Here is a 12115-nt window from a genome sequence, read left to right on the forward strand (position 1 = left end):
TCTCTTATGCTTTGGCTCTCTCCCACTCTAACCTCTTTTTTTTTTTTTTCCTTCCCCTCCCCCATGGGTTTCTGTTAAGTTTCTCAGGATCCACATAAGAGTGAAACCATATGGTATCTGTCTTTCTCTGTATGGCTTATTTCACTTGGCATCACACTCTCCAGTTCCATCCACGTTGCTACAAAGGGCCATATTTCGTTCTTTCTCATTGCCACGTAGTACTCCATTGTGTATATAAACCACAATTTCTTTATCCGTTCGTCAGTTGATGGACATTTAGGCTCTTTCCATAATTTGGCGATTGTTGAGAGTGCTGCTATGAACATAGATGATCGTTTTAAAATGACAACAAAGTATGAGCATATTCTGTTCCATCTGGATGACCACCCTATAACCTGGCCTGCTTTTGAACTTGGAGCCTGAATTTGAATTAACATTCAAGTTTAAGACTGTGGTGGTACCAACAGAGAGGCTATTTTAACTGCTGAAGGAAACACACAGACATTGTGCCTGCGCCCAGAAAAGACTAACTAACCACAACACAGGCTAGACAAACACAGCCGTTGTGGTAGTTTCCATGATAAATTAATTAATTAAAGTGGGGGAGAAATGAATACACCGTAGGGACCAACATCACGTCAACTTTGTGAATGGTGAATGTCGTTACCACAAGTCAATCATCGGTCGCATTAAGGTTAGTTTGAATTTTATTGACTTCTAGATTAAAAAGAAATCAAAGAACAACACACATCTAGAGTGGATGCCAACTTTATATTAGCAAATATTTAAGCAATTTCATATTAATAATAATTTAAGCTGACCCTGAGGGCCCATAAAAACTTACCTTTTAAAATATTTTTTAAGTTTTATTTATTTATTTTGAGAGACACAGAGACAGTGTGAGTGGGGGAGGGGCGGAGAGAGAGGGAGAGAGAGACTCTCAAACAGGCTCAGCACTGCCAGCGCAGAGCCTGACGTGGGGGCTCAAACTCATGAGACCAGAAGATCGTGACCTGAGCTGAAACTGAGAGTCGGACGCTTAACCAACTGAGTAACCCAGGCGCCCCCCCCCCCCCCATAAAAGCTTTTACTGGTGGTTGTTTTGGTTTTTCTGTGAAAAGCGTTGAGATCATGCGTATGTAAGGACAGATACACGTATACGTGCCTATACACGTATATGTACATAACATATATCCAAAGCTGGGGAACCAGCTTTATTGAGATATAGTGATATATCACTCTATCACACTATATACGTTTAAAGTGTACCATGTAATGAGTGCATACGCTTATATTCTGTGAAATGTTTACTCACAGTAAGGCGAGTTAAAGGTATGAATGAGAAGTGATATCACAGGCATTAAAAAAAAAAAACAAAACCGAACAGTTCTCTTCCACTGGTATCTCTTACCTGGAGCCCTGCTTGTCTATATAAAGGAATCGATTTAAGACTTTGATTGTCTCCAGTTTTTTTTGACTGCACACCTTGCATTATTCTGGATAAAGGTCTGACTTCTTTAACAAATATCTAAAGATAAGAGCAATTAAGATATTACATTTAGGGGTGCCTGGGTGGCTCAGTCAGTTGAGCGTCCAGCTCTTGGTTTCGGCCCGGGTCATGATCTCATGGTTCGTGGGATTGAGCCCTGCTCCGGACTCTGTGCTATTGGTGTGGAACCCACTTGGGATTCTCTCTCTCTCTCTCTCTCTCTCTCTCTCCCTCTCACTCTGTCTCTGCCCCTCCCTCTCTCTTTCTTCCTCTCTCTCTCTCTCAAAATAAATAAATAAGCCTAAAAAAAATTACCTTTATATCTCTCTCATGTAATAATCCAAGCATAAGCAATCTGAAGTTTATACAGAGACTAAATGGGCCGGGGTCAAACTTCCTTGTGACTTGCTACTCTGTCTTCCTGAAACATGTCTCCGAATCCCAGGTCTAAGATGGCTGCTCCAGCTCCCACCCTTATATCTGCCTCCCAGCCACCAAGAAGAAGGAAAAACAAAAGGCACACTCCTTTCCTTTTAAGAACGTGACCTGGGGGTGCCTGGGTGGCTCAGTCAGTTAAGCCTCCGACTCCTGATTTCAGCTTGGGTCATGATCTCCCGGTTCTTGAGTTCAAGCCCCGAGTCAGGCTCTGTGCTGATAGCACTGAGCCTGCTTGGGATTCTTTCTCTCTCTTTCTCTCAAAATAAATAAACTTAAAAAACAAAACAAAACAAAACAAAACAAAACTTGAAGAACATGACCTGAAGTTTGCACACATCAAAGCTGCTGACATTCAGTTGGCCTGAGCCATCACATGGCCGCTGTTAGCTACAAGGGAAGCTGACAATATGGTCTTAAGTGGGTAGCCAGTGGTCGTCCTGGTTAAAATTTGGAATGCTGTTAAATAAGGAGAGAAAAACACTGTGCGTGTGTAGGGAATAAGATAGGCTGTGCCTCACATCTTATCACTACCATGTTTGAGCACGTACTCTAAATGTGAATTTATGTATATTTATGCATTTAAAATTGCATAGAAATAAGACTGTATTAATATATTGCATACATTTATAAACATGTATAAAAAGAAATTTTAGGAAGATGAGAAAAAAATATAATTAAAGTTCTAAGATTTTTCCTGTAGTCCAATGGAACATCTTGTTCACTTTGGAGACTGCTGGTCTATATAATGCCAAACAATCAGTTACGTTTCTTTTTTAAAGCCGAAGTGTCTTATTATTTTTTTTTTTTTTGCATCATGTGGAAATACTGAGACAATGTGAACACGCTTTCTTTCAAGTCTCAATTTATCCCTTTAAAAACACATTTTGAGGGGTGCCTGGGTAGCTCTGTCTGTTAAGCGTCCGACTTGGGCTCAGGTCATGATCTCGCAGTTTGTGGGTTAGAGCCCCGCGACGGCTCAGAGCCTGGAGCCTACTTCGAATTCTGTGCCTCCCTCTCTTTCTCTCTCTCTGCCCCTCTCCTGCTCATGCTCTGTCTGTCTCTCTCTCTCAAAAATAAACATTAAAAATACCATGTTTTGAGCATCAACTGTGTTCAGTCACCATGTTAAATGTTGGGGATACAGAGATAAATAAAATGCAGTCTCTCTGACTTAAGACATCCTTGGGGTAGTTGGAGAGGGAGTGATCGTTTCAATCCAGCGTAGTAAGGGCTATTGTGGAGGGTTAAGGGATCAGCGCGAGAGGTTTGTAAGGAGAACGATACTGTGTTAGGCGAGTCTTGAGTGAGTCTAATCACACAGGAAGGGGCAGAAACGTGTTGGTGGGAGTTTGAATACATTTACAAAAGCCCAAGGCAGGCAATCGCCCGTGGTTTTCCCTGCTTTAGGGGAGTGGGTGCCAGCAAATCCATGGGATGTGACAGGCCGGGTCTCCAGCAAGCCCACGGTCAGTGCATTTCACTTTGCCTTTTTGGGTCTCCTTTCTTGGTCGTGCCTCCGCTCCGGCACGGAGTGGCCTCCTGATGACCACATCTATGCCCCACCAAGACCCGTGTCCTCAAAGAATGTCCGGTGCTCCAAATTATCCTTTCTGCCCTCTTTAAAAGCAGATTACTTCAGGGCCATTGATCTCAGCCAGAGGCCATAAAGGAAAACATCTGCTCCACTAAGGTGTGAGCCTCCCATAGCAACCGAGGGGTCATCTCTCTGGCATGTTTTAGTGCCCTTGAGAGGTAATGCCATAAATCACGGGGACGAATTTTTAAAACGTGGCCTTCTTGCAACATTTTGGGAGCAGTCGGAGATTTCCTGAAGCCCCTGGAATCTCTCACCTTTATTTAGTCTTTGCCAGCCTCGGAAGGCTCTTTCTCTGTATTTTCCTCAGGGCAGAACACCTTCCTTTCTCACACAGGTCCTCGTGTCTTTTTTTTCCAGATGCTTGAAACCTACCCGAGCACAAGCCCATTGTAAAGATCCAAGAGAGAGTAGGAAAACGCGTAGGAGGTGTCTTGGGTGAAACTAAGGACAAAGCTGCCGACGCCTCACCCATTTGACTTCTCGCCACCCTGATTTAAAGTGAGGTGAGAGCTTTATGTTGACACTGGCCTTAGAGGCCCGCAGTACTTAGCGCTTTTCCTCTTCGGCTGGGCAGATCTGAGCAGAGAAGAGGGGAAGGCACAGAAGGATCATGTTAGGCATTCCAGGTGCTTTACAATAAGGGTTAACCCGAAAAGCGTCCACTCTTAGGTCGCCGCCTGTGTGGTGAGCTGGCAGGACAAGCTGTGGATCTCTGTGTCTTCTTCCAGGCAGGTGACAGATAAGCTTGTGGCTTCCCTACTGTCTTCGGGGTGAGCTGTGGGCCTGGGGTAAATACGAGATGAGTAGAACGAACATGGCGTTTCTGGGAAGAAGCGCTAAGAGCCGGCGTGCCATTTGCTTTTCCTTCCAGAAGCAAAACGTCTGTGAGCCTGGGACCTTGAGTGACTGTGATGCACAGGGTCCCCCTGAAAACCCTCATGGAACAGGGAACCTGGACTGGAAACTTCTAGTTGGGTTCAGCCACTGAGATTTGGGGCGGCTGCTGCTGCATAACCTGGCTTAACCTGATACACCTGTCTTGCAGCCCTTTACCTTGGGCCACTGTAGACATAACTCAGTACGTTAGCATACTAGTTTAAAATCTGATTCCAGCTCACAGAAAACAACTTGAACTACCTTAAACATTCAAAGACGGCTATGGCATGGGATACCGGGCGATTCCGGGAATCCAAGAGCAGGAATTTAGCGAGGCCTCGGGAAGGCAGCAGGACGGGGTGTCTTGGATACTGGACACTCTGATGTCCGGTCTCTCCTTCTCCCTTTGGTCACAGAACCCCACAATGTTAGCTGGACACACGGGCACCCAGCATGAAAACTGCATTTTCCAGTTGCTCTTGTAAGCTCAGTGTGGCTTTGAAACTGACTTCTAACTGACAGGTCGTGAGCAGAAGTGATACTCCCTTCGGGTGCTCGATCTCTGGGGAAGAACGCGCCCTGTGTTGCCACTTTCCCTCTTTCTACTGGTTGGAATACGGATGCAATGGCAGCCGCTGGAGCAGCCACTTTGAACCACGAGATGAAAGCTAGAGGTTGAGGATGTGTGTGCAACTAGACAGAAGGAGTCTGAATCGCCCACGTCATTAAGACCCCACACCAAGCCTGGAGTGCCTGTCCGGTTTTGTTTTGTTTTTGTGAGAAACAGAATTCCGTCCCATTTGAACCACTCTATTTTACCCTGTTTTATTTATTTTTTTTATTTTTTTAATAAATTTTATTTATTTTTGAGACAGAGAGAGACAGAGCATGAACAGGGGAGGGGCAGAGAGAGAGGGAGGCACAGAATCGGAAGCAGGCTCCAGGCTCTGAGCCGTCAGCCCAGAGCCCGACACGGGGCTCGAACTCACGGACCGTGAGATCATGACCTGAGCCGAAGTCGGACGCCCAACCGACCGAGCCACCCAGGCGCCCCAATTTTACCCTGTTTATAGAGCAGCCTAATTTGTATCCTAGTCAATGCCTCATGATCCGGAAAGACGTCTGGACACTCTCTCCATCTTTCCTGTGCCTCATTTTGCTCCCTCTGCAACCTCTGCTTGGTTCTTATGTCTATGGGGCAGTTTTCTCTGCTTTCTAGTCTTTTTGTGGAAAAAAAAAATGGCTGCTTCTGAGAAGCACCGTGTTCACCTGTGTGGCAAATATTTATCAAGAACCCATTCTGTGCCAGGAATGGTGATAAGCACAGGTGACAGAATGAGAAATACAGCAGATCTTTTTTTCATGGAGCTTACCGCCTACTGGGGATAGCAAATAGAGGTTGAAATAAATGTGAAACAGACAAACAGGGAATGGTTGTCATGGCTTTGAAGAAATAAAAGAACTTTATTAAGGATGAAGTAAAGAGAGGTGATGAGAATGGAAATGTAGGCAGGGCCTAGATTAAGAAAGACCTTGTAAACTGTATTAAGGGATTTGGCATAACATAGACCAATCATCTCCAGAGTGGATAAGAAGATCCACTGGAGTATGAGAAGAAAATATTGAATTATAATCTATATCTATATTTTTAGAGAGAAAGAGAGGGTGTGAGCTGGGGAGAAGCAGAGGGAGAGAGAGCGAGAATCTTTTTAAAACGTTTTTTTAAATGTTTATTTATTTTTGAGACAGAGCATTCGAGCAGGGGAGGGGCAGAGAGAGAGAGAGAGAGAGAGAGAATCCAAAGCAGGCTCCAGGCTCTGAGCCATCTGCACAGAGCCGGACGCGGGCCTCAAACTCAGGAACTGCAAAATCATGATCTGAGCCAAAGGCAGATGCTTAACCAACTGAGCCACCCAGGCACCCCGTGAGAGAGTGAGAATCCTAAGCAGGCTCCACACTCAGCACAGAGCCCAATTCGGGGCTCTATCCCACAACCCTGGGATCATGACCAAAGCGGAAATCAAGAGTCAGATGCTCAACTGACTGAGCCACCCAGGCGCCCCTATAATCTATATTTTTACCTCATTATGTTAAAATGTGTTTGTCTTATTCTTTACAATGTGTGTAATTGACTAGCACGGGAGCCCTGGAGTAGCACAAGTTTACAATTTCTACATAAGCAGTCAGGGGATGGGGAAGCCAGGGAAGGGTTTTAAGCAGGGGGTAACATGATCAACTTTCCCGTCTAGAAAGGACCCTTAGGCTGCCAGGTTGGAGAACAAGAACGGACTGGAGCAAAGCAGGATTACAGGCAGGCAGGGAGGCCAGTCAGAAGACTGCAAGGAATGGCTGAGAGATTCTGAAAGCCTGAACTGGGGACGGCAGATTGGAGACACATTCTAGAAAGGGGATTTTAGGACGTGGTAACGTACTGAATGGGGGGCTTGGAAAAGAGAGAGAAACAAAAATGATTCAGAGGATTCTGCTCTTGGTATCAGGATGAATGGCGGGCCTGTTTCCTGCAGTTTTAGGCGTGATAAGTTCTGGAAGTTATCCTTAAGTGTGGGGGCATGGAAGTTACTGGTGAAAAGGGCTAAGGAGAGTTTCGGCGTGAGAGTGCAGGCCAGAATACAGTGTGCTGAGGACTGAATAAAGATGAGGAAACAGAGACACCTGATTTGGGCAACTTATTCAAGAAATTCAGTTGTGAGAGCGGAAGTGATTTGCTCCTTGCTTTTAGATGGGAAGGACTTTCTCTTACTTTGTAAGAAATCTATTCTCCCCCTTTCTTCTCTTCAACTATTCTTTTCAGACACACACGCATCTTATCCTTTCACCAATTCCCCTTTCCAATTGCTCTGTTCCTTTAAGAAAATCTCTTAGTCTTAGTCAAAGGCCAATTCTAATAATAGATGACGCCTATAAACGAAATTATGGTGACGCACCTGCAAAAAGGAAAACGTTAGAATATTAGCGAGAAGCTAATATCTGATAAGGAAATAGGGCAGACCACCTCTAAAACCTTTGGGAGTACCCACAGGATTCATTCAGACCCTCCTAAGATTGGCGTCTGCCTCATTCTCTTTTTCAGGTTGGCCCTGAAAATCATTAAACCCCGCTTGTTACAGTGCCCCGTGCTATTTTTCGACAGTTTTTTTTTTTGACTCCGTGAAGGCTTCTGAGGGCCGACCTAGGAAGTCAACTCCATTAACATTCTCCTCCCTAAGGAAAATAGCATTAGGAAGTTTTGCTTTACAGAGGCCAACCTGAGGGGTTTGAGTTCCTGGCTTCCGGGGTCTTTGGGAGAACAGAGGGGTCCACGGGGGTCACCCACCTAGGGAACAGCACCTTCCTCGGTTTCTTCTGGGCAGGGGGTGACTCTGGCACTGGGAGGGAGCCTGAGAAGAGAGGCCAGTACTTTCACCTTTGTTAAAGGTGCACCCAAACTCAGGCCCATCTTTGCACAGGAAGATAGACAAGGCGCAGATGGGCCTACTTGGGAAATTCAGGCTAAATCGAGCAGGCCCCTGGAGGTTCGAGCACCCCAACACGGGCGAATGCCCCTTCCCTGGCACAGCCCTCGCCTCCACTCAGAAGTTCTCGTCTCCTGTGACCTGCCTCTGCCCCCAGCCTTGAAACTGGGTCGGGGAGTCCCATAAATAACCTGCCGTAGTCCCCTGCCCCCGCTGCTTTCTCTTCCACCCGCTCAAGACCTGGGCCTGCACCCCAGGCTGGCGGCTCTCGCGGAAGAAGAGAAAAAGACTAAACCGCGCGAACGGCGGGCGCCGGCGCAGCCAAGCGCCCCTCCCCTGCCCCCCTTCTCAGAGCCCCCCTTCCCGGGGCGTTTGTATGGTTGACACCTGCAGCACGGGCGGCCGCCGGGGCTTCCCGACACAAGGCGCTGGTACCTGAGCCCTTGACTGGTAATGCACCATAAACGGCTCCTTTCAGGCCCTTTCAGAGAGGGAGCGCGGAGGTCACCCTGTCTACAAACCCCTCTGTGTCCGCCACGTCTCCCGGGCCCCGGGTACCCGGGCCTCCAGCCGCAGAGCACGCCGGTCCGTGGGAATCCCAACACTTGTGCTCCAGCCCGGCCGGCGGGGCGGGAGGGGGGGAGTGAGACCACCCGGCCCTCCCCCAGCCCGGCCCCCTCCGCCCGCCCCAGGCTCGTTCACAGAGCGCAGCGAGTGGAACGAATGGGTGCCGGCGTCCTCAGACGCTCGCGGAAATCAAATGATAAGGCGGGAGGGGCCCCAGCCCCCGCCTGGCGGCCGACGCCCACTCCGCCCTGAAAGGTACAACGCAGGTGTCCGGCGACACAGCGCCTAGCCTCCGGCCCCTCTCTCCCGGGGGCGTGCGCGGCCCACAGTAAAAGGCCAGGCTCTCGGGGGCGCGATCCCGGCTCAGGGGCTGCCCCGGCTGGGCGCGCGCACCCCTCCAAGGGCGGGTGGGGTGGGAGGGTGATTGTACCTGTGGCGCAGGCGGGCCAGGGAATGCGGCGCCGTCAGCCGCTGCGTGTATTTTGGGCCATCGCAGGTGCCCGAGCAGCTGCTGGCGAAAGGAGCGTCACTGGCCGCGGCGCCGAGGCAGCCATTCACCATCTCGCGCGCCCAGCTTTGCGCCTTGAGCTTAGCGCACGCAGCGCTGAGCCGCGGGGGCTTAAGGATAAAGGGGGACAGTGTTTTCCGGAAAGATTGCCCCCGTGGGGAGAGAGGGGGAAAGAGAGAATGACACGAAATGGGGAGAACACCCACGCGCAAGACAGCTACAGCCACCGTCTTTTGCCAGTTAAGCTCCCATCTACCCGGCTGTCCTGGCTCCGGGGGCAGAAAGGCGGGAAGGGGGAGCAGCGCCCCGGGCTGGCCGCGCCTGGGGCTAGCGGGAGTCGCTGGCCGAGGTCACCCAAACCCAGCGAGCGAGCCTCGGTCTGCGGGAGAGCCCGCGGGGGGGCAGGGGAGCCGCCGCGGCGCGGGAGGGAGCGCGCAGCCTGAGGCCGGTGCTCTGGCGCCGCGCGCCCCCTCCCGGGGCCGCAGGGAACCGGGGTTACCTGGGGAGCCGGGCTTTGTCGGTCACGCTGGCTCTCTGCGGCCCCAGAACTAATTAAACGCCTCTTTTGGCCAAGGAAAGCCTCGCGCCCGACGGGGTGGGGGCGTGTGGGGGCGGCATGTGGGCACGGGAATAATCAGCCCCATTCTTGCGCCTGTACAAAACCCGCGGCGCAGCGAGAAGTGAACAGCGGCCGCCTGAATGGAGGTTTCAAAAGGCGACACCTGCAAGCACGGCCGGTTGTGAATTGAATGGAGTCAAGCGCGGCGCCCGCTCGTACCTGAGCCGCGAGCTATTAGTGTCAGGGGCTCCCGGTCGCCAGGGCGGGGAAGCGCGCGGCCCGGCCGCCCGCGCTGAATACGGCAAGCTGCCGCGCGGCCGCTCCATGGGAATGTCGCCACTTGTGCTGCTCGCGGTCGGGAGGGGGTGCGCTGCCCTTTCAGAGACAGACACAATTAGGCAAAATGCTCAATGAACATTATAAATGATGTGCGATCGCTCTGCAGATTGCCTGGCAAATCAAATTATATGGTCGCTCGCGGGCTATTTCCATGTGCTTTTAAAACTTAAACAGGTATTCGCCGATTTAAAAAAAAAAAAAAAAGCCGACTCAGGGATTCCGGAAAATAACAACTGAAAGACTCGGTGTTGAATATTCACACGTCCCCTTTGTTAGCGATTGACTTCACAATGGGCTTGGGGAGGGGGCGCGCTTGGACGAGACACATTTTTTACTGTCTTCCATACTGCAGAGGAAGGCACCAGAAGTTTGCATTTATTACAACTCACAATTACAGTGGGACCTTCTTTTTTCTTTTAAGACTAAAATTCTCATAATGAATGACTTGAAAGCTACTGTCATTCTAATCAGATGGAAGAAACATTCTAATCAGATGGAAGCTGGCCCGGGTGCGCTTGGGGAGGGGCGAGGAAAGACCCGTGCTGCTCCCTGGCACTGAGTGCTAACCCTGGAGGGAGCTGGCTGGGGAAACCGTTGCTCCACGCTCCACGCTGCCCAGGCTCGGGGCCTCGGGCTCAGCCCTGCGGGCCCCTGGCTGCCCACCGGCCTCCCTGCCAGCCGCTGCGCTTCAGGACAAGCAGCGCGTGGGGCGAGCGAGAGCAAGCGGCGCCCAGCGCGGTGCGCCCAGGGCGGCTCCGGCAACGGCACGGGCACGGGTTCCCGGGCACCCTCGCTCCGTCCCGCTTTGGCCCTACGCTCTTTGGCTGGCGACTTGTGGAGGAGAAGGGGCAGCTGGAGGCGCCCAGATTGCGCGAACCCCCGCCGAGGCCAGGAGTCGCGCCGCAGGCAAGGGACTGTCAACCAGGAAAAGCAGAGTCGATTTTAGTTTCTAAAAAAGGAAGCAAGGAAGCGGCAGCAATCCGCTGCCTTCCATCCCCGCCGACCTCCATCTCATTTTCGATTTTCTACTCTTTTGGTTTTCAGATAATTGGGCCGGAGGGAGGGGTACAGAATTCGGGCTCCTGAAGACAGTTGGCAACTATATATTGCTGATGAAAGACCAACAGGAAGGAAGACGAAATCTGGCTTTTTGGTTCGCCTTTGTCACTGGGTCACTGTGTTTTCTTGGGCAAGTAGCTTAACGTCTCCGGCTCAGTTTCCGCATTCTTGAAATGGGAATAATGTTGCCAGGGTCCGATTTGTCTTCCTCGCGTTTGTATTACTTTAGCTGGGAACGGCGATCTTTTTGGTAGATTGTTCTTGTTTGTTAGCCTTAAAGTCAAGGGTTATACACAAACCCGAGAGGTAAAAAGCTCTTAGAAGGACAAATCTCAGAAGACCAGAGGCCTGAGCACTTGCGTTCCCCTCCCACCTTCCGTCTCCGTCTGTGCATGTGTGTCACTTTCTGTTGGGACAGGAGGCAAAGAATGCTCTTCCTAACTGCTTCCCGATGCTAAGAGGGAGTGATGAGAGCAGAACCAGACCAAAAGAGCCCATCTGGCAGCGTGCGCGCGCGCGCGTGCGTGTGAGCGCGCTTAGATTCAGAAGGAGGCAGGTCGCGAATAAATTTTCATCTCTTGTCAGAAACTTTTCCTGCTGGTACCGGTGGCCGCTCCATGAAGAACAATTTATGATGTTCTTTTAAGAATAAAGAAGGCGAGTTTAGCTGACAAAGAACATTTCTTTATCACGGTACTGGGAGTGCGAGTTCGCTAGTGAGGATACGGGGAACCCAGGAAAGAGCCAGGTGCGCTGGCCTTGGTGCTGAAGGTAAAGGCCACGCCTTCGGAGGCAACGTCTCCCAAATCAATGGCCAGTGAAGCTGCCAAAAGAAATTCGACTACACCCTCTTAATACTTCCCTCCCTCCCAGAGGGTGTGCTTGTTTCGTGTGTGTGTGTGTGTGTGTGTGTGTGTACGAATGTAAAGTGGGAATAACGTCAAAGCCACTAGCACTAGAACATAAAGAGAGGCCCACTAAATTTTAGTTAATTGAGTGGATGTTTGGGTACCTTTCTCTTAATCCCTTCCATAGCTAAATTCATTGTGGGAAATTTTTACTAAATAATGGTCTTAGAATGTCTTCAAAGTACATGAACTTTTTTGTCCCGGTTTTCTTTCCACAATTTGATTTTAAACATTGTTGTGAGGACGTTTGGACAGAGAGCGAAACTTATCAAAGCCCAGAGCTGTTCACCCAACATTCTACT

Source organism: Puma concolor, chromosome B4 (assembly GCF_028749965.1).
Source record: "Puma concolor isolate L17-30 chromosome B4, mPumCon1.1.hap2, whole genome shotgun sequence".
Lineage (NCBI taxonomy): Eukaryota > Metazoa > Chordata > Mammalia > Carnivora > Felidae > Puma > Puma concolor.